The 23,178-nt window shown below is 32.6% G+C and overlaps 1 protein-coding gene across 2 annotated transcripts in view; it reads right to left on the bottom strand.

Annotated features, from left to right (window-relative positions):
• LOC111001766 (LIM/homeobox protein Lhx3) overlaps positions 1 to 23,178 on the bottom strand; it is a 32,549-nt gene that overhangs the window by 7,800 nt on the left and 1,571 nt on the right. The window lies entirely within an intron of this gene.

The raw sequence follows: 23,178 nt of genomic DNA on the forward strand, positions 1-23,178 counted from the left end.
CGACGCTTTCTCATTGGCTAAGGCGCATCTAATGATAACGAGCAACACGCCCTTCAACCAATCCAAACATACAGTACCACCCATCGATCGATTAAAGAAAATTCCCATTTCCACGCATAATATACCAATGCTCTGTGCACTTCAAGTGCTTCGTCGGCGAATCGAGATGCTCTCGTTATTCTGAGCATACTTTTTCAATTATTCTGGTAGCTTCATTATATTCCTTCCCGTCTCGCAAGAAACCTTTGATTTGCTGATTAATTTAGTTTAGGATTTAATATCGTTAATATTATCTTTGATATATACTATTTGTAACTGATAGTACTCGTAAATTTTTCTTATATATTAACAAACCGTCGATTTTACCGATGCTGGATGGGACCTAGTTTACCAGCTAGAGGATGTGTGTGAAACTCAAACTGCGATACCTATTTTTTGCACAGATTTTTAAAGAAATTAAATATTCGTAAAGAATCCCGCCATAGATTGTCATTGAAACGCAAACCGTCGGTAAATAGTTTGTAATAAAACATAGTGGAGTCTTGAAATATCAATTTTTTTAATTAAAGTTATATAATCCCTATAAATATAGAAAAAATTGGACGTGAACTGAATTTTCATTTTTTATATAGGCGGGAACGTTCTGCTGAAAGCGTGCAAAACTGCGTTCTAACTCTTTCGACTGTAGCATCTGCTTAACACTGAATATGTTTAGAAAATGAAAAGCGGCTTAATGTAGAAAGTTGCCAATACTTTGATTGTTTTTCAAAGTATCACTTTTCCTCTCTACACATCGTCCTATTTTCGTTGATTTTCCTTTGTTTTCGTTTAGTTTGGTTGATTTTCGTTTATCTTCGGGGCTCGTAAAGCGAATACCTCGAATTTTATAATTAATTCTTGCTTGCGTTCTTGCGCTGAGGCATTGTCGTGGTGAAGGAATTTTTTCCAAGACAACAGGCAAACAGCGATTGACATACCAGTCTGCAGTAACTGTCCTTCCATCTTCTAGCACAACTTAGGCGAAATGACCTTTCCGACAAAGACTGAGGCAATCATCTTTTTTCTTTGACTTCTTCCTTTCCTACCTTAGTTGGCCAATTATCGAAAAGAAACACCCACTGAGCTGATTGTCTTTTGGTTTCGGGTTCGTAACAAAATAGCCAGCTTTCATCACCTATGATGAATACGGCATTTGAGTCACGGCCGTTGAACTTATCTAACATTCGGCGACACCAGTCCATGCGAAGGTGTTTCTGGTCGTCGGTTAAAGTGTGGGGAATCCATCTGGTACTAAGCTACCTGTTAGCCTTAATGTCATGTAATATGTTTTGAACTTGACTCATACCAACGCCTAGGCTTGCTCGTATCCGCTGCTAGATCACTCTCTTATCTTCCTCTATCGTGCGTCGCACAGCACTGATGTTATCTTAGTAGTTGCTGTTATAGGACGTCCCTGACGCGGATCATCATTGAGATTGCTACTCCCATGCTTAAGCTCTGTAAACCAAAGGTAAAAAGTGGCACGAGATGGGGCTTCATTAAGAAATGTTAATCGCAGCGTATCATTGTTGTTAAGTAAATCCACAACGAAAGTCATAATAAATCATTGACCGAAAATTCAGTCACCTTAGGTTAATTTTTCATGTAACAAGAGTTTCTGATTTGCCGCCTATTCACAAAAACAAATGACAAATGAATTCAATATCCTATATTGTTTACCACAGAGTTCTTAAATTGAAATTCAAAAAAGTTTTCAATGCAATGTTCCTTACAGGCCAGTTCTAAACATTTTCAGTGTTACCCACGTATTATTCTTTCCCTCGGATACGTAAAACAAGTTTATATTGTATTATATTTGTTTACGTCAACCTGATCCATAAATCTCTAAGTCAATCCAGCCTAGGACTTGGTCAAGCGTGGCTACATGAATTATACAAGTGAACGCGAGGGCAGCCGCCTGTGCAACTTTACGACCTCATAAATCACATTCTACCGTCTTACCCTTGGGGTCATTTGTACCTCAATGTAAACTAAAACATAGTTGAGCGAGTTTTAATGTGTAACTCGAAGCTTGTGGAGTCACTATGGCGTATTAAAAATAATTAATTATATTTTAATATTGACTCATTGTTAATTCAGAAAGATATACAATTTTAGTAAAAATTCCTATTATTTTTAACGCCACAGTAATAATGATAAAATTTTTAGGGAAATTTTTGCCAAGAGTGTTTCGTTGACGTAATTAACCCGGTTGGTCGATTTAGGATTATGTCAAAGATGCCTACTATAATGTAGGCATCCTAGACATAATTCGACACTTAATTTTATATTTATCATCTTACAACTAAATTAAATAATAGATATTATTCTTGTTTTTCATTTAATTTTTAAATTTTATGGTATATTTAATATTTATTTTTTGTTGAGTTGTTAAAGAAATTAATTAACAAATGTAATTATTATTAATTAATAATAAAACCGTTTTGTGGTTATTTTTTATACGAGGTACAATATTACTGATATATGTATTGGAAAGTGGGCAAACTTATGTCACTTAAACCTATTCTTTAATACATGAATAAGATGAATCTATGGAAGAGGCTTAATTGAAACTGTCATCATGCTTTTACTTCATACAAGGCGCTTATTTTGGCTTACAATTGAGCAATAACTCAATTTCCTTTGCTGTTTATGAAGAATTTAATGTATCCTAATTGATTTTTCAGTAAATGTTTTTTCGCATGAAAAAACATTACATCCCTTTTGACATAATTAATAAATAGCCTAGCATTTTTGTATTAAACCTTTACGCATTTTACAATATATAATATTACCTCTAAGTTCATTTTTACTTCACCTTAAACTCACTAGACTAGATAAAATCGTTGATCAACTTTAAAAAATGTATCTATATTATTTCTAATACACAAACTTCTTGTCTTGATTACCATAGTATAGTATAGTATGTTTGGAACCTTGTCGAAAAGGTTATAAATAATATATTTTAATTATTAAATTTTAAGGTTAGTTATTAGGTATATTAGAATTACTATATATACTTTCACATCATATCCTCAAAAGAATTGTATAGTATACACTATTATATACTTACAATACTTCTATAAGAATATATAGAGCTCTAAAATGTAGAGTTCACATATCTCCACACGATCAAATGTTTAATTATCATATTCGAAGAAAATTAAAATATTTAAATTTGAACAAGCAAATTAAATTTTTGCTACACTTTGAATATTTTAAATTTTATTTCGAAATCAATAATAACTTCGAACGGATACATAATTGTTAGGGGTTGGTCGCGTGCGAGATCCCCAGAGTGGTGGCGCGTGCGTTCCAGTAATTGAGGGTTGTCCAGGCATTGCTGGTGCTTCTTACCGCTTTGCTAATCCGCAAAACGGATGCGACAGCCTTGCGTTCAAGCGAAATCTTGTAAGCTCACATGTAAACATGAATTGTAAGGATTTATAACCTTATTCTCTCTGTTTCATTGGTACGTAAAATTTGAGCGTAATTTGTGTTATTAAAAATCTATGGATTCCTTGAAAAAAAAAGGGAAATAAAAGTTGGAATATCTGTGCTACTAAGGTTAACTTGTCATAACGTGTTGTACTTTGTGAACAAATATTTATTACTTATTTATTTTCGACATAATTATTATATATAATGATCATACAAGGGCGGATCCAGCTTTGGCGCCAGGGTGGGGTCACATAGTCGTGGTCAACTCAAGAATTTATACGTTTGCCATCATACAAAGTTATTATAATTCATTAAATTAATTAAATATTAAAGATATCTAATATTAAATCTGGATGGTGACAAAATATTGAAATAAAAACATGTTATTTTATACTACTAAAATATTTTTGAAGTTATACATCTTTTATTTTGGCGCCTTAGGAAAAATTAAGGACTTAAAAAGGGTTTTTGAGTACCTTGGTTACACCCATTAACCAAGGTTAATAAACAGTGTTGGGCAAGTAGCTTCAGCGTGCGACTCATCCGTAAGATGTCAAATGTCTATGTCCTCACTTAACACTAGCTGGTGATTAGATAGAGAAAAAGTTGAGAGGAAAGTGGCATGCCTTAGACACAATAAGACGACGGCGTGTATCAGGAACAGAAAGCTAATAATCTACTTGAATCATAAATAATCATTAAAGAGATACAGAAATCGAATGCTAAATAGCCTGCTCGCTCTGGGTTCAGTTTAACTTTATAATTATATTATTAATTAACACTGTTATGTACCTTTTTCATATTTATATATCACAATCGGAGCCTTCACGGTATTTCGATTAAGACCTATAATATATCTAATAACATAATGTAAACAACAAATTTTGCGGGTATCCCACGGATTTGTACTGCCCCAAGGCATATTTTTACAGCGCAACGCGTGCCGCGCCCTCGATATTATATTACTATGAGAAATTATTATCGTATGTTCAATCGCAAATAATTACGTCCCTTCCAAATCCTACATCCCACAAATTATGTATGATAAGATCTGAGCAATCATTTCACACGGTTAAGGCTTCTTGAACTCAATTTGTTCCTGATTACGTTCTGAAGGCCGGATTTATTGATTTTATGTTCGGTAAATTATACACGTGTATAAATTTTATTTGTCTAACCTTAGTGTATGAATGAATAAATATAAATTTATCTTATTTTTTTAATAATAGAATAACCGTACATACCATCAGATCCAATGACGTTATAAATAAATTGTGTGAGATGACTATCACTGTCGCAGTGGATATTTTACCTACTTCACTGATGGATTATTGAGAAGCATAATTAAAATAGCTTAATTTTATAAGTACGAATTAAAAAGAAATTAACAGGCACACACTGTTAGTATACTTCAAAAAACTATTATTATTATTATTTAACATAATCGATTGTTTTTATACCAAAATTAAAACATTTATAATAAACCATACTTAACTACTTCTGGTATTAAAATTTTCTTCAACCTCTGCCCAGCCGGGATGAGCTAGCATTAAATACGGAATAAACTCATAACTCTTAAAGTTAAATTGCTTATCATTTCATATGATGATTCAATTATAGCCGATCAACTTATTTAAAGGTTTTAAATGCAAATAAAATAAAAGTATAGTAAGTAATACAAGTATTATACGTAGTACAGTCGTGTTCAGCTGTTGTATTTCTTTTGACCTGCCATATGGTGTGTACATAAACCAATCCCAATATTATACATAATCGTCTTCAAAATATATTATTTAAGGTTATTTAAATGCGGGCTATAATTTAAAAAAAAAGTTATTTAACATAAAATTCTCATAAAATTTCCTGAGATCACGTCATTCGAGTTTTCATTTTCAAGTCTCTTTGTGATTGGCAATAACTGAATATTATAGTTTTCTACTAAGGCGATCATATTCAAATCCCATGTGTCAAAAAGGGCTTTAACTCGATAATGTGCCTTATCTAATTAGGATGGCACCGAAAAATTATATCAAGTTGTAATTAAATTAAAATGCAATTTAGAGATACGCCACAGGCGGCGCACGCCCGACACTTTTATGGTTGTTGAGTCTGTGGGGTTGCTTTTATACAAAATATATGCTATAGCTCATGTCATTGCTGCATCTTAGGAATTAATAAAAGGTAGCATATTCCATGGATATGCCGTTTTTTATATCGATCGATGTAGACTCTCGTTCATCCAAATTAATTAAGGCGAAAAATTTGTTTGAAAAATATGTTTCACGTAGGACAGTTATAGAATAAAATATTTTTTATTATTATTTAAAAATATTAATACTATAATTCGCTTCAAAGTCGAAAGATACTTCGACTTGGGAAGCGAATAGCTTGTCCGCACTTATATACAACATTCTTTATACATTTATTAGCTTGTGTTAAACGAGAAATACTGATTATTTTTAATAGATAACTAAAATTAAAATTCTTATTTACAATTAACTCATAACGGTCTGTTATATCGCTTATTTTATGTATAAGAAAATCAGGTACACATTTTATGTACGGGAAATATAAGGTTATTAATAAAGAAAAATAAATAAGCAAAACTATAAGTCTTCCTTTGACCGAACTTTGCTGTAACTATTTGGCGAGGCGCTAAACTCGGTGAGTCCGTGGTACTACACATTATATTTCAATATTGATTTTTCGTTATTACGATGCAAAATAAACAACAAAACCTGGCGTACCGCAAGGTGGCGTACTTTCTCCTCTTCTTTTCGCTATTTATATTAACTCTTTAACGTCCCGTCTTTCTACTAATTTTCATTTATACGCTGACGATCTCCAAATCTACGTTCAATCAAGTCTCGATGATCTCCCGCAGGCCATACATTCCACAAACTATGAGCTGGCAAAGATAGTTGACTGGAGCAAAAATTTTGGTCTTCTAATCAATCCCAACAAGAGTAAAGTCATAATCATTGGCAGCCCCTATTTCACGACGAGAATTGATTCGGCCACTGTACCACCTATACATATCAACGGCGTAACTTTAAATATAAGCCGTGCAGTTAAAAATTTGGGGGTCTTATTTGATCAAAACTTATCCTGGGAGCAGCATGTCAAAGAAGTTAGCCGCAAATTGTATGGTGCCTCTAGTATCCTCCGACGTCTCAGTAATTTCCTTCCCTTTAGTACTAAAACCTCACTGGCACAATCTCTCCTCCTGCCTTTACTGGACTACGGCGATTCTTGCTCCTCCGATATGAGCGAGGAATTGCTAAACAAACTGGATCGTCTCCAAAACTTCTGTATCCGATTTATTTTCGGTCTAAGAAAGTATGATCATATCTCTGCGTTCCGTAAGCGGCTAGGTTGGTTACCCATTCGACAGCGACGTGATGCTCATATTCTCCATCTCCTATATTCCATCCTGTTCAATCCTAAAACTCCTTCTTATCTCAAAAATGATTTCAAATTTTTGGGTTCACATAACTATAGTTTACGCTCTTCCGAAAACTATACCCTTGAAATCCCATCTCATAACTCCTCTTTTCTTGGCGATTCCTTTAAGGTTTCAGCAGTTCGGCTATGGAATTCACTTCCCGTCACTATTCGCTTAGCTCCTTCTCTATCTTCCTTTAAATTTCTGCTTTATAAACATTACCTGTCCATGTCATACCACTAATTACTTACTGACGTGAGAGCGATCTTTTTCATCTTAGATTGTCCTGATTCATGTGCACTGTTTACTTTTTGTTTTGTTTTATGTAACTTGTATCAGTTTAGTTTATTTTTATTTCTTTTTGTTTCTGTTAAGTATGTTTTGTTTTTTTTTTTTCCCCTTTTTATTTTTGCACTTCTTGCCTACCTTATCTAATATACTCATAGTGGTTTTTTTTTCCTTTACTAACAGTGGTTGTCTGGAAGAAATCGCTCTAAAGCGATAAGGCCGCCAGTTGCTTGTCATTAAATTATGTTTAATATTTTCCTTTTATGTAATGCAACAAAGTGTAAATAAATAAATAAAATAAAACCATAAAATCAAAACTAATAAAACAAACACCGCGATCTGTCGTCGCCCCTTCAGTACAAGTCACCCCACTTATTAAAATTAATAAGTGGGCCCTCGTCTGTATTAATGATTGCACTATGTCAATAGTGGTATAATATATTTGGCAAACATATCCGAATCGTGGTTATACCATGATGGATGTTGTATTTGTATCTAAAGTGACAGGAGGCTCGTCTGATAGGTGGTGCATGGTCACCAGTGTGCCTCATATGTATTAAATATGACATTTCGTTGAGAAATGATTGTAAAAAACGTAAAAATAATCTAAAAAAATCAGTGGGGCTACAACCTCTTTAGGTCTTGGCATCAGATTTCTAAATTTGTTTCATTATCATTTTTTTTTAAATCTAATAGGCAAGTAGGAGATCAGCCTCCAGTGCCTGACACACGTCGTCGACTTTTTGGGTCTAAGATATGTCGGTTTCCTGACGATGTTTTCTTTCACCGTACGAGCAAATGTTAAATGCGCACATAGAAAGAAACTCCATTGGTGCACAGCCGGGGATCGAACCTACGACCTCAGGTATGAGAGTCGCATGCTGAAGCCACTAAGCCAACACTCTAATAAATAATAATACTATCTCAAAATAATTCTAAAGCTATTTTAATAAAGTAAAATTCGATTGTCATATTACGGTTTAGATCACAAACATAAGACAACTTTTAGCATAACCCATAAGAAATTTGTGATTTGGAAAGATCTATTATTATCTAAGGTTAAAGGACAAGGTAACATGAAAATTATTTATCCATAAAATACAAAACCTTACAGACTAAACCAATGCGACAGGGTTGAATATACATTTCAAATTCCTTAAAAGGAATAAGAATATTGCACAATTAATTGTATAAAGAACACTTGCTTGTTTACATACGTTTTCGTCTCATCATTGTAACATATTAAGTGCTCTTTTCTCGTTTCCGAGTATTCGGCAACCAACGTGCTCAAAAATGTTTAAAAAATAATAATAATAATATAAATTCATACATATTTTCAAACATTCATATTTACTCAATCAAAATTCGCCATCAAAAGTTTTGGTTTCCGGCTATTACTTTGTATGCATTGTTAAAGCATTCAATGTTTTAAAAATGCTACTATTGATTTCCTATATATGCTTGTTTTGCTAAATAAATTTATGTTTTTATACTTATTTATTATACCTTTCTGTAACGTATCAGGTTTTCCCACAACTCATTGTCTTTTTGAAATGATTACTTATCCTTATGATTTAAAGTAATGTGTAATCGTATTTTAATGTTAAAGTAGAACCAGCTTAGTGAACTGGTTGAATTTTTTTTTTTAATTTTGAATACAATATTGTTCTTTGTGAGATTATGATATATTAGATATTGGTGAGAAACAAGAATAATATTCAACATTTCAACAAGTATATGTGTATACATAAATTCTTTTGTTAATAAATTATATTTATTTGTAATAAATTTGAAACTGGTGAAATCGGGTTGCCTTGTCGTACATACTTAAACCAAATCCGGATGATACCAGAGAAGGGACAAGTTTTTTGAAAACGAATGAAGCGAGAGAAGTTTGTCCGGACCGTAGCAAGCGGAGATCCGTGGTCTCTGTCTACTTCGGGAAAACGGTATTAAGATATACATTTAATTAATAATTTTTATTTAATCAACGATAATTATATTACTTGTATTTGTTTATTTTACATCTGTAACAGTGTTTTACATCTGTTCTACCTTAAAATCTACGGTAGGTATATTTAAATTTTACTAAATGACGTACCTATCTCGTAATGAATGGTTACTAATCTGGCAAAGTTTATCATAACTCTGTATAGGACTGAGTGCTACAACCTTCAATAAGGATCGTTAATTTCTTTTATTTTTATAGTTATGAAGCCGATCATATTAATTGAAGTACTTACGATGCTTTTTCATGTTTGAGTACCAGCCCCGTTGCTTTGATACCAATATTTGTTCAATCCATAAAAGCGGGGAGATGTTTACCAACAAATATTATCAAAAGCTTTTATTATTTCTCTTAATTATAACCCAGAAATGAAAGTGAAGTGTGCATAATTTACTTGAGTCATGAGAGTTTGTAATAATTAGATTGTTCGGAAATGCTGGGAATAAGGTTTCGACAGAAAGTTAACATTGTTTTATAAGCGAACGGGTTTTTGCCTGTTAATGAGGTACACATTATGCCCCAAGTGTACCGACTTTTTAACGCGAATCCACAAATGTAAGTTAACCTTTTAAACAAAGCAGTGTCGTGGAATATGAAAAACTCCTCCATCCCAGATTTCAGATAGAAGTGTTATTTTGATCTTCGCGTACATTCACCCAGAAGCGTGCTAGCCATTTAACCTAATCATCATCATCAACCAAATCTAACCATCTGCTATAAGCATCTTGGCTTTTATCAGTTTCTATGATATGATTACTGGTATCAGATTAACATGAGACTCGTCAATTTTTTTACAAAAAGTAAAAAAATTGACGAGTGTCATGTTAATTTATAATTATTATTTATTTTATAATTAAGAATAAACGATTAATAATAAACTCCCAACACACAATTATACAATATTCCCATTAGTAGTTAGTAGTATTTACAATATTCCTAACTACTAATGGTGAAAATAATTAAATATTCATAAATCGATATTAATACAAACTTTAAAACTTTTGCGGTGTATTTTTCTTATGCTTGCAGCATTTTCTCTTTATATTGTGAAGTATTAATGCATATTAAATTATATGCATGTTACAGTTCGCGAACCGTCAAGAAGTCAGCGAATGTCGGCCCAAGAAAAAAGCAAGGTACCGTGTCGAACTTGGTGTTCGGTGGCTGAAATTGAATCTCTTGCGCATGCTGCTCATACCAATTCCCATTTAGTTATGGTTCCTTGCGATTTTTGACGCACAGAGAATTTTTATTGCAATAAAGAACATTAAAACTTGAATATGGTTAATATTTTTTAGTTAAATAGAATTCACAGTAACGTTCAAATTGTCTGAGTTTATATAGAACTCGTACGAATTCACGGATGTGCAAATGTGTCAGCACACAAAAACTAATTGTGTTAACATTTTTAAATCTTTTATCACAATGCGAATACAATTAGTCAGAATGGATTACATCATGCCTTAAATGATAAAAATTTTGTAGTCTTTATTTCAGTTTTCCATCTGAAGACCCTTGGACAAAGTGGTTTATGTCACCAGAGAAAGAAAGTCTTTTTTGCACCGCATATAAACATCGTAAAAGAACTTGGAATTTTTAGTATTAATACCCAGCCACAGGAACTAATTGTCAATGTGTCAAAGTGTCTTAGTACTTCAGTTATAAATATACTTAAAACTAACTTATGACTGTATCTATATTATACAATGCGTCCAGACAATTGCATGGTATAATCCAAGTTGCCCTTGTAACCTTTTGGATTGCATCGCGTGCATTGTTAGCCACTCATTGTACGAAGGTCATTTGTGATGATTTCCCTAATTATTATATTAGACAAACAATGCAATACGCATTTGATTCATGTTTTAATTAAACAATTATTTTGCTTATTAAATTACAATTTTAAATTCGATAAGTTTTAGGGCGTTTACTTCGAAATCGGTTTGGTATATTAAATCACTATTCATTTTATAATTGGTAAAATAAAAAATGCGATAAGAACAAACTTATCCAGAAGACGGGCTGTGGACATAACCAACATACAATCGCCTTACCTCTTAATATGAAGCTAAATTATATTTAATGTATACATATCTTATTTTTACTTTAAAATAATGCACGCTAATCCCTCAATTGGTGCATTCGACTCACGGCTGTGCAATGTGCATCAATGGAATTTTTTTCGATGCGCCCAATTAGTACTAACTCCAACTGTGAAGGCAAACATTGCGGGAAAACCGGCATGTTTCAAATTCAAAAACCATGATATGTGTCAATATCATGGTTGGTTATCAAAACAAAAATTATCGAAGAAACAGATGCAATCTTAGGCCATGACCCAGTTTGGGTTGTAGCGCCACGGGATTATTATTACTACCATTTTTAGGTGCCTAATAAAAAGGTGGTAATGAAAAATAGGCACATGGTTTGCTGCTTTGATCACTTCCACAATCCTCGGAGCCCAAAAAAAATACATGTGTATTAATCAAGTACATATTTTGGAATTTATTTTTGTTATATATGAATTGTTTTTTTTTCGCAAAGTTATCCCTCATTGTAATTTATAACCGCGACCGGTAGGAAATCGTAAAAGCAAGGTACTAAATCAGGATGGGTCAGCTCACAGCTGTTTGGACGCGTGCGCTATCCTGGGACGTAGGGCTTCGCGTGACGTCACTCGCATCTGCCCGACAGATGGCGCCGCGCCCTGACCAAGTCAGATAATATCACTAAACACGCTACCATTACGGCAATTCTAAATCAACTATATCATCATATACGCCCCATACAGATTCAGATAAAACTTATTTTTAATTACTGTAAAAATTTCAATCATGAGGTGCCAGGAAGTGTTTAACGCAGGCTGCTAAAACGCTGTACTATCACTAGCTATTAGCTATGCGATAGTATAATATTTTTATTAAAGTTTTTACTTATTACTAATTAGACATAATAAAAACAACATTTTATTCCCTCCAATTGAACTTACCTACAATAATAACCAATTACTTATAGAATCTTTCAAAAAATGTTCTCAATAAACAAGCACAAAAATAAATTGTGCTCGGGTTATTACAAATATCTTATGAGCGACATTTTGCGTAATAAACACAAATAAGGTTTATCCACCCTTCAAAATAATGATCTAGTTTTGACGCAAAATATTGTTCCGTAAAAACGAATGTTAAATAAATACTTCTTCTTTTTCCAACCTTTAAAAACAGGTTTTTAATTTGTATTTAGTACGAGTTTACTTATGTCTAAGCTGTTGTATTTGGTATTGCACTTCTTGCGCTTGCCTTATTTAATTAAATTTTTCCTTACAGTGGTGTCCTGGAAGGAAGTAACGAGAAGAAGACCGCCCGTTGTCCTCCCAATCATTTAATTATTCTTACTGTACTGATTTATTTCAATGAAGTGTTAAATAAACAAATAAGAAACATATGGTAAAATATTGTACATGAGAGGGGTACAGCGAATTCTAGAAATAGGTCGTTGTTTTGAGATTCTATTTTAGAACTAGTTTTGTATTTAAACTAGGTACTATCTAAACATACCTTTATTTCCATTAAGACCTAAAGAGCATAAAAATAAATATAAATATAAAACAAGTAGTATTTCTAGGTACTTTTATTATTCGGAATTTCTAATTATAACAACCCTATACGCTATCTGGAACGATACCTTAAATAAGATTTTAATTTGATTTCCGATTGTGGTAACGAGGAAGGTTAAGGTTGGGTTGTTTTAGTACTGAAACAGTATCGTCTAGTCTCGTATCTCGAATAGTTTTCATCTCGCTCGCGGTATCAAACAAGCGGCGCAAACCTCTGTCTAATATTGTCTTTGGACTACACTTATTTTATTGATTTATTATTACATACGAGCTTTACCGTTCTAGTATTCTTAAATTGAGTTGAGACTGATTAGTCTCCGGCTGATCATAACTGAAGTACTCAAAAATAGGTATATAGATATAGGTAGGTTTATATAATAACCGTTTTTATATCCGAGAAATAACTCTTTATTTCTTTTTAAAAAATCCTCGTACAAAATAAAGCCATGAAAACAATAAACTTTCGCCCAACTCCCGTTGATTTAGTGTGGTTACTGAATCAAAGTCGTGAGTTGCTTGTGGTGTGGTAATTGAATTTGGTAAACAGTACGTTACCCGCCAAATCTCGCTGCGCACCTGTTAGATAACGATGCCTTCTTTTATTGTGTTATACCTTTTAATGGCATTATTGATATACGTATTAATTGTATTGAAATTACCTTTTATTGTGAAAACTTTTTTTAACATTTATTTCTATCATACAGTGCATGTTTTATAATTAATACCACTTAAATGTATTTTTTATCAAATCAAGATAAGTATAGTAAGCACTAGTAAGGTAGCAAGTACTAGTACGGTAGGTAGTTATGTTACAGTTCGGTAGTACTGATTATGCAGCTATTTTCATAATGTAGAAACAAGGGGATTTCCAGCTCAAATTATCACGTCAATTTTGTATTATAAATCGGTTACTAGCCTATGCGGTGAACAACTCAGCTGGAAAGATTTTCCTGATACCTAAATCGAAATAATTTAGCCAAAAATTTACCGTTTTAATGGGAAGTTCAAACAACAAGCTTACATCTATCAAACAGTTTACTTTATATGAAAAATATCGCTATGATAACTTGGTCGCGTGCGCACACGTTTTAACTACGAGAAAAAACAAAGGAACACTCTCTCACAAGTATCATTTTCACCCGTCGGCAGATCAATGTAAGCCCCGCGTTATAATTGAATCGAGAGGGTCAAATCGTCCCTCGTTTAGATACATTAGATTCGTATGTGGCTTCCAGGCTCGTGTCTTCAACATTACGGTGATTGGAATGCCAATGTCACTTAAATATCCTCTAATTATTGAATAGATTAAAAGCATGTTTAAACAATTGTAGTTAAGAGTTTGTATGATGAAATGAATTTAATATTACGGCCCTTTCTGTATAATTTTATATTTTTTAAAACATCTTCGGTTTATAGTACTTTTGTTATCTTATTTAAAGTTATATTTAGCACGTAGTAGTAACATTTAGTTTGCCTTCGTCGAAAAAATTTCAGCGTGTTCTCTTCTGAAATGATAAGCGTAGTATTTATATCGCATATTTGTATAAACAAATAAAACTACACTAGGCTAGCTTTACTCAGCGGGTAGACAGTTTGTTTTGCTCTTGCCCAGAGGGGGTCATTACTAAACTCCATTACGCTTTTTGTGCCAAGTGTTTTGGCGGTATAACAAGGGTGAAAACGACCCTACAAAACGAATGACAAGCAATGAACAGCCTCCATTCTTTATTGCCCAAAGTGAAGAATGAAAACATTTGTGTATGTATAAATTTTAAGTTTTTTTGAAATATTTTTGCTATGAAGATTTTGAAGATTTAATTATATATTCTTGTCAATTTAGGGCCACCGGTTAGGACATGACTGTGCTTTTTAAATTTTTATATTTTATAAAATAAATTATGAAATGTATCTAATTAAAATTATAAACTAAGATGTTATTATTTCCTCATTTCATAAGTTTGAATAAATAATCATCATAAGTTTAGATTTTATAACATGGGACCGTATAAAAACACAACAAAATTTCATATTCAATACTCCTTGAGTACTTAAGTAATTGATACCCATTTGCGTATATACGATCACATAACATTTATATGCTCTAATACATTAAAATAAGCACAATGAATAGCCATCAATCTTGAAGGGGTAGGTTCGTCGATTAATGCGTACGGCATATGGCACTATGCTTCCACCAAAATGATCGTTCCGCCTGAGTGCCATTCAATGGGCCCGCGGCCAAGTGACCCGCTTCGACCTTTAGATACCAGATAATCTCGAGGACACCTTCCAAACCCTCATTTTACTTAAAAGCACTTCAAATTGTCACAAATGTAGCAGTAATGACCCGCATGTATACAGGGATTTTCATATGAAAGTTATACATTCGTTGCGAGCGGATCTCGCGAAGTTGTGATAGACTTTTAGTTAATATCGCGATCCAGTCCCAACCAAAACCTAGTACTTATATTAAATGAAATATTATGTTAATTACGAGCTACATTAAGTATGAATATTTTAAAGAAAGTCTGGCACTCTGATGTATGGGCATGTATTGCATAGTAATGGTGTCGTAAGCCATCGGAGGGCTGCAGTGCTAAGTGCCGGGAGGCCACATGTCGCTCTCGTCTCGCTAATCTCCAGGATTTGCCATCCAATGTCCCTTGCTCAACCATCTCGCTCTGTATTATATACAACAATACATCCATCTCCTTCGGCTCATTGAATATTATTGCTCTATGGGGATTTTGAAAATATGGAGCCGTTTAGCGAAAGCCGTACATTGTATCCATCCAGTGGAATTATTCATATGCGGATCGTTGCATTTATCACTTAATGGTATTAGCTATTAGAACGTTTAATCGCTCGATTTGCGACTTTATAACTTCGCATAACCCTGTTAATATAAATTGCTTCCAGATTTTTGGAGCATAAATAATAAGTTTTATTACTTTATATTTGATGACTATACTTTTCAGAAATATATAATATTCAAAGACTTTAAACAAAGAACTAGACATACTGTTGATAAATCCGATTAGCTTACATCTTTATAAATTATTATTAGTCGAGTCAAATAACTTTTATTTTGTTGCTTGCGAATATTTATACATTATTTATGCTTGATAATTTTCATTCCCATTATCAGCGTTAATGTTTATTGCAAATCAGCGAACTTTAAGACATCGTCACGTTGAAAGAATAATAGACGTGCTGTCAGCTCACAAATCCACCACATGGCGATTTAGGTTTACAATTATGACACAATGTAGCTCTTCTTGCGTTGCATTAGATGCTATATTTATTACAACAAAGACGTTTTATAGTAAATGTATTAGCTAGCAGGGATGTACCTACATTCTTTGGGCCCCTAGCAAAACTCGGTTTTATTCCGTTGTGTAGAGTATTTGAGCGGTACACTGTAGAGTTTTAGGGCCCTCTCAGTCTGGGGCTCCGTATTTCGTCCTTGTCACCCTATTGTTACGCCGCTGACTTGTCATTGCTTCCCTCGATTGCAACCCTAAAATCATTCTATCTAACCGGACGGGTAGACAGGTTAACTTTTGTTGTTTTACAATGCCGTGCATTACCGTCCGACTGTTGGCACAAATGTTGGTATTACAAAGCATTTCATGTTGACTTACTGATGATTTTTGAGTTCTAATTCATTACTGCTTTCCGGTGTTTTAATGGGGATGGTATTATCGAGTTATTAAATAGAAGAGCACACTTATTAAGGTGATAACTTTTAGTCCATATACTAATCGAAGTTATAAAATATATGCCCTGTTATGTTACACGATAAGAAAATAACTTATAAAATAGTGTATAACTGAGTCATTTGCGAAAATGGGTTTTCTGATTTGAAAGATGTTAAAAGTTTGAATATTTTTGTAATAAAATTCACCAACTATGTGAGTTGCAACTTTGTAACATCTGGCCCCGATTTATCAGTATTATACTATACAAAAAGCAATTTCTAGAAACTTACAGTTGGGTTTGGTTCGGTTCGGTCTTATTCACGACAAAAACAACAGAAACCACGCAATAAAGACAGTCTAAACAAAACATTCTAAACTTTAACTGTGTCATCATAAAAAAATGATAGACTACACCAACATACCTAGGTTACTTACACCTCAAGAAGTAAATATTGGTTAGTATAAATTTGTATTCAATAAGGGCTTAAAGTTCGCAGTATATTCAAGTAGGTTCGTTGTAGTCGAAAGTTCGGATTCCGAGCCGCTAAAAGTAATTTCGCCATAAATGAGATGCGCATAAAAAGTCTAAAATCCCTTGAAATATATCTAAATGGAGCATAACCTTCTTCAGAACAAACATATTTGTATGTTTGGCTGATAAATTTTGGCTATAATATAAACCGAAATATGAAAAATCAAAAATGTGATCTGGGATTTCGTTGAATGTTATGTTGAAGAAAACAGAATCATTTTTTCACTGAAGAAAAGTCAATAGAGGTTTTGAGGCATTACCCCGAGTTACGCGCAGGTTTCAGAGGGTGGGGCGGTGTCTAGGGACCACTACTCTCCTTGATTACAGACTACCCCCCCACCGTATATATTATAAGCATTAAACGTTGCTATAGGAATATTTATAATTTCAATAAGGCTGAAATTGCAACAAATTAAATCAAATCTAAAGAGTTTAAGGCAAACTTAAGTAAGTGATACAAAACAATTCCCATATTATTCTATTAACGTTACTTTAATATGTACATATACTAGCGTAAAATATTTATATGATCATGTAAGTACTTATACCATAACTTAAATACATTTTAACTTGTGGCTAAGATTTCTCTTGAATAAGCTACAATGTGTTGTGTATGTCATCGAAATGTTTAGTCGAAAAAATCAAGACATAATTTTCACGTATATAAATACATAGTACATACGTAAATTATATACTTGAAAATTATGTCGTATATAATGTATAATTTTCATTTAATTGTTATAGTTGCACAACCTATGTAGGATTGTCAAATGTCACATAAATTAATCATAACAACAAACTTTAAATGATGTTCTTATTCGAGAAACTTCGCGTTGCCTGAAACGTATGTATCTTCTTTGTTTGCTTCGTATCCCACAAAATAATCTCTAAATCCGTAAAACATTTGCACATTATTAACGCAAATGACAAAATTACTTTACTTTATTACTTAAATTCAATTTCGTCGCCTACTCCAATCAATCAATCAAAAAAATCTTTATCACGTAGGTGTAAAACAAAGAAATATAATAATAAATGCTTCTAATTTTACATTTACTGCCAGTTCACAAATCAAGGGCGTAGAACGGAAGAGTAAAACGCCACTCTTTTAAATCGCCATTTTTTTTCTTTTATTGTATAAAATGATGCATTAGCATTTTGTTTATTATGTTCGTCTCACGAGAGTCTGGAAATTTCTACAGATACAAACAAAACCAACTCACAGTAAAAGCAGAGCACCTTCGACGCAGGTGGATCTGAGATTTCCTGCATAAAACATGCAAGACGCCCTGCGCTCGTAAAAATACATATTCTATCAGAAGGGTCTGCCCTTTTAATACTCACCGTAATGAGCAACAGAGGTCGGCTATCTGCTTAATTTTCTCCTATAATGCCTCATTTTCGTAAATTGTTAAGTTGAACTTTAATTTTTGATACACCAACGCAATTTTAGCGCAAACTTTTGTATATTTCATTTTTGAATAAGAAATTGGGTTATCTTTGAATATTCACATTTCTATGTTTTAAAAAAATTGTGATATTTCGATGATTGATTATTCTCGATATTTTAGTTTATTTTTTAAACAACATATAACATACAACAGAAACGCTTGTCAGGTATATCATAATTGATATAAAATATAAAAAAACTGCTTCATCGTATTTGATGTATTTACAATTATTATCATGTATCATCCAATACGATGATTTATGTTCTACGTGTTCCGAACTAAAAAAAACAAACCGTAGTATGAAGGAGTTTTTGTTATTACTACAATTCGTTAGTATTTATTTTCGTATTCGTAAAATTTTAATTCTCATCACCACTGTATATAAAGACAAAGCGAGTTGAAATCGTGAGAAAGATTTTATATCATTTGGAAAGCTTATTCAACCTTATTTGATCTTGTTTGTAACATATTTTTTTTTATAAAAAAATAATGTTATACGAAATATTATTTTGATTATAATAAAACGAGTTTCAGTTTTGCGTAATATAAAATTATCTGTTTTAACAATTATTATGATGACTTTGTTTAGTTATCAAGAATTTTGTCTCTTTAAGTAATGCTTTAGATTAGGTATTTTACCGAATGTAATTTTTATGTTTTAGTATTATATGTAATGTTAAGTTTAGTAAGGTTTAGCACGTACTAAAGTGAAACCAAACTAACCTTAAATATTTGCCCCTAGCTATCTATCTATCTGGACATGTGGTTAACTTGTATTTATTAGGTTTTATGATATTTTCACATTAACTCGAACGGGAAACAAAAGTATCGTGAGGAAACCCACATGTTTTAGACCCAAAAAGTGGATGACGTGTGTCAGGCACTGGAGTCTGATCACCTACTTGCCTATCAGATTTAATAATTAATCATGAAACAGTATCTGAGGCCCAGACCAACATAGGTTGATGCGCAAATGATTTATTTATTTTTTTTATAATTAAATCATAAAATATATTTTTTTAGCTGTTATTTTATGTTGTGTGTTTTTTGTGTCAGTAAAATTCACTTTTTTCAACAATTGAAAATGTGTATCTACCACGCATTGTGACACAGGCGTAACGGGAGTTCAGATTTTGAACCAACCTTTACTGACTCATAATCACTTCCGTATTACGTTAAACAATGAAACAATGAATAAACACCGCTTATAAAGTGAATCTTTCCATTGAGAACGACACAATTATTGTTAGGTTGCAGCTTTTTAATTAATATCTGTTACACAATGATGCCTTTTTTACAAACTCTATTTACAAAAAAAAATGGAAATTAATATATTGTCCACCTGCGACTACGATACTTTAAAATTTATATGTTTATTATGCACAAGTACATATTTATTTATTCAGTTTGTAATAGAAGATTTAGCCTAAGCCTAGCCGACTGCCTGAGAACTCCAAACATCAATTTTATTTTTCTTGTAAAGATAATGCAAAAGCATCGGTTAGAAAACCAGAATGTCTAACAAAAAACTGACACCTAAAATAGAAGGTTAATCTCAATCATGAAATCATCAAATCATCTCATCAAAAAAACTTATAAATGAAACAGACGCAAAAATGCCGTCAGCCCCACTATAACGCGGTTTGTTATCATAATATGTAGATATGTATATTATTTTCATATTTTCGAACTTAGTAGGCCTATGATTTCCATAGACGGCCCGGTGAAATTCTGATTGATTAAAACGCTAACAATGCGATAAAGCTGATCACTTCGCTTTGTACTGCGAAGCCCTTTATATTCGAGTAATCAAAGAACGCCCTACACAAAATCATTCATCTAAAATATGATTTTTGCGTCTTTCATAATTTTTATTTCAAATATTATTGCGTATAAAAGTTTTGGAATATATTCTATATTTAATAACGTTGATAAAACATTAAATAATGATACTTATATACATTTTTTAACCTTAAAACAACTGTGAATTATCGTTATCCACTAAAATATACCTATAAACTAATAAGTATATATATTAAATAAAATTGAGGTTATCATCTTAGTTAATATTTTCTGCAGTATTGTCCTAGTGTCTTCAGCGTGTGACTCTCATCACAGAAGTCGTAGACTTTCTATATGAGCATTTAACATTCGTTCGAATGATGAAGGAAAATATCTACAGAAAACCGGCTTGCCTTAGGCCCAAAAATGAGGGCGTGTGTCAGGCACTGCAAAACCTTTTCACCCGCTGGAAAATCAATCAAATGATCATGAAACAGATACCTAGATCTAAAGACCAAACCTAAAAAGTTTGCAGCACCATTGATTTATTTTATTTAATACTATATAAACTGTCTTACAGTTAAAAAAGCATAGTACTAGATATTTTTATATGTCTTTTCTAAACCGGTTCTAGGCTGTAATAACATTATTTTCTGCATGTACCTAATTAATCTGTTCCGCCATTATGCGTCACCAAAAGTCATACCAGCGCCTTCAACGGTAAAAAAATATAAGTAATTAACGATTTTATCACTGATTGGCTATACTATGCCAGCTATGCTAGTAGTTCTGCGTTTAACTGTTTATATCATTAAACCCTGATCTATTCATTAATCTAGTTATTTTAGGGATTAATTAATTCTACAATCCCATACAGGATATATAAATAGAGCAGGTAAGTCGAGGTATTGATTAGCCGTGTGCGTGGTAGCAGCAACTGCCAGATGTCACCCCCTGCTGTGAAAATGATGAGTGCCGTGGATCTTAATCATTACTGCCCTTTGTTTTTTAAATAATAATTTTGAATAGTTGTATCCTTTTTAAGTAACTACCGTATATCTTAATTTGAATTTCATTAATACATTGTAAGAAGATTATTTGAATAATGTTTTTTTTTTATACTCTTGAATGGTATTGTGACTACTTCATTCCTGATTGACGCATGGAACAGAACGTTTTTTCATCTGTATTCCCTGTCTTCACGAAACAATAGCGCGGAAAAAGATAATATCAAAATATGTTCGTAAAAAATCATATTTTAAGAAAGTACCTTACCCGAATATATACGAATATATACTTAAGCGACTCAGAGGTGTTTTCAGTTTCGTATTAACAAATAATGTTATTTGACGGACATTGAAGGACTGAATTTTATTCTACAGTTCACAAATTAGTAAGTTAGGATTCTTTATTATAAAAATACTCAGTGCAACAAATGGGCAACACGCCCATCTCTTCCATGCTACATTTAATTTTTAACTTTATACAATTTCTCTGTGTATTTAAAATAAAATTGTTTTTAATTCTAGTTTATACTTAATTAATTAGACGTGATGATGCTCCATTTTCTTAAAAGTCAACTATCCAAAAAAAATGCAGATATAGAATTATCACCTCCAAACTCCATTTTGTTTATGTTATAATATTGGTACCGGAAGGAAGCGATTCGCCGCGCACACGCCGCCACGTGACCACTTCCGCCGTTAATGCGATAATATAATAGGAGACATCGCCTATCCTCTCATAACAAGACAGAGAACCTATTATAAACTTGTACTCTACGTATCGGTCGCCTTTATTCATGAATATAATCAATTAATTAGAGGAAATATTGCGATTTCATAATATATTTAGATTAGTGTACCCAACACAACATTTAAAAAATCCCACACTTGTGGGAACCACAAAATAATTATCATAACTATAAAAATAGATTTGACATCGCGAATACACAGTGAAAATAATTATTATGCAATTCCTTTATACTTATTACTTGCATACGTCTAACAATATACCATTGAAAATACGTAGTAATTATCAGTAAAACTACTCCCTACAAATCATAACATGCATAATGGGGTTATAAAACCATAATAGTAGTTATTAAATAAGGTTTCCGAAGTAATCTTCATCAAATCCCTATAATATGGCATTATTATTTTGATCCATTCAATTACCTTAAAATAATTGACCGTAAGTGACTTTTGTTGCAACTTGAAGTTTAATTCAGAATTAACTTTTATATAATGACTAATCAATTATTTTAATTAATAGTCATGAAATATAGAAATTTAATAGTGAACGTATTACGGGAAAGAAATGCAAATCAACATAGCTTCTTTATATTCTGAACGAAAATAAACAAGAAGAAACATTTAAAAATGAACAGCAATTTCACAAAGGAATCCATGACCATATATAAACAAGGTTTAAAGAGTAATTTAAGCTCTATTAGAGGTATAATGCGACATCAAATACAGAAAATATCTACTATTTAATTAGACAATCATATTGGTTTCCTTTTTTTTTGCATAATCGAAATGATATGATAGAGTCAGAGTCAGTCACTCTCAAGCATATTTATTTATTTCGTTGTACTCCAATGATATAGAAATGTGAACACAGGTAAAATTACAAAAATAATTTACTTAAGTGACAATATTGGAATAATAGGCGAGCATTAAAATCAAAAAGACCTCATCGGCACTCTCGACTAGTCCGTAAGAGCACTTAACTTGATTACATATATTTGAAGGCCTGCTGGGATCGTAAAAAAAATGTATAAACACTGATCGAATATGGATGCCGCCCTGACGCGTGGCGCACTACAAACCGCTAGACACGCGACGATAATTTTAGCTTTATGCAACGGAGT

This window comes from Pieris rapae, chromosome 16 (assembly GCF_905147795.1).
Source record: "Pieris rapae chromosome 16, ilPieRapa1.1, whole genome shotgun sequence".
NCBI classification, from domain to species: Eukaryota; Metazoa; Arthropoda; class Insecta; order Lepidoptera; family Pieridae; genus Pieris; species Pieris rapae.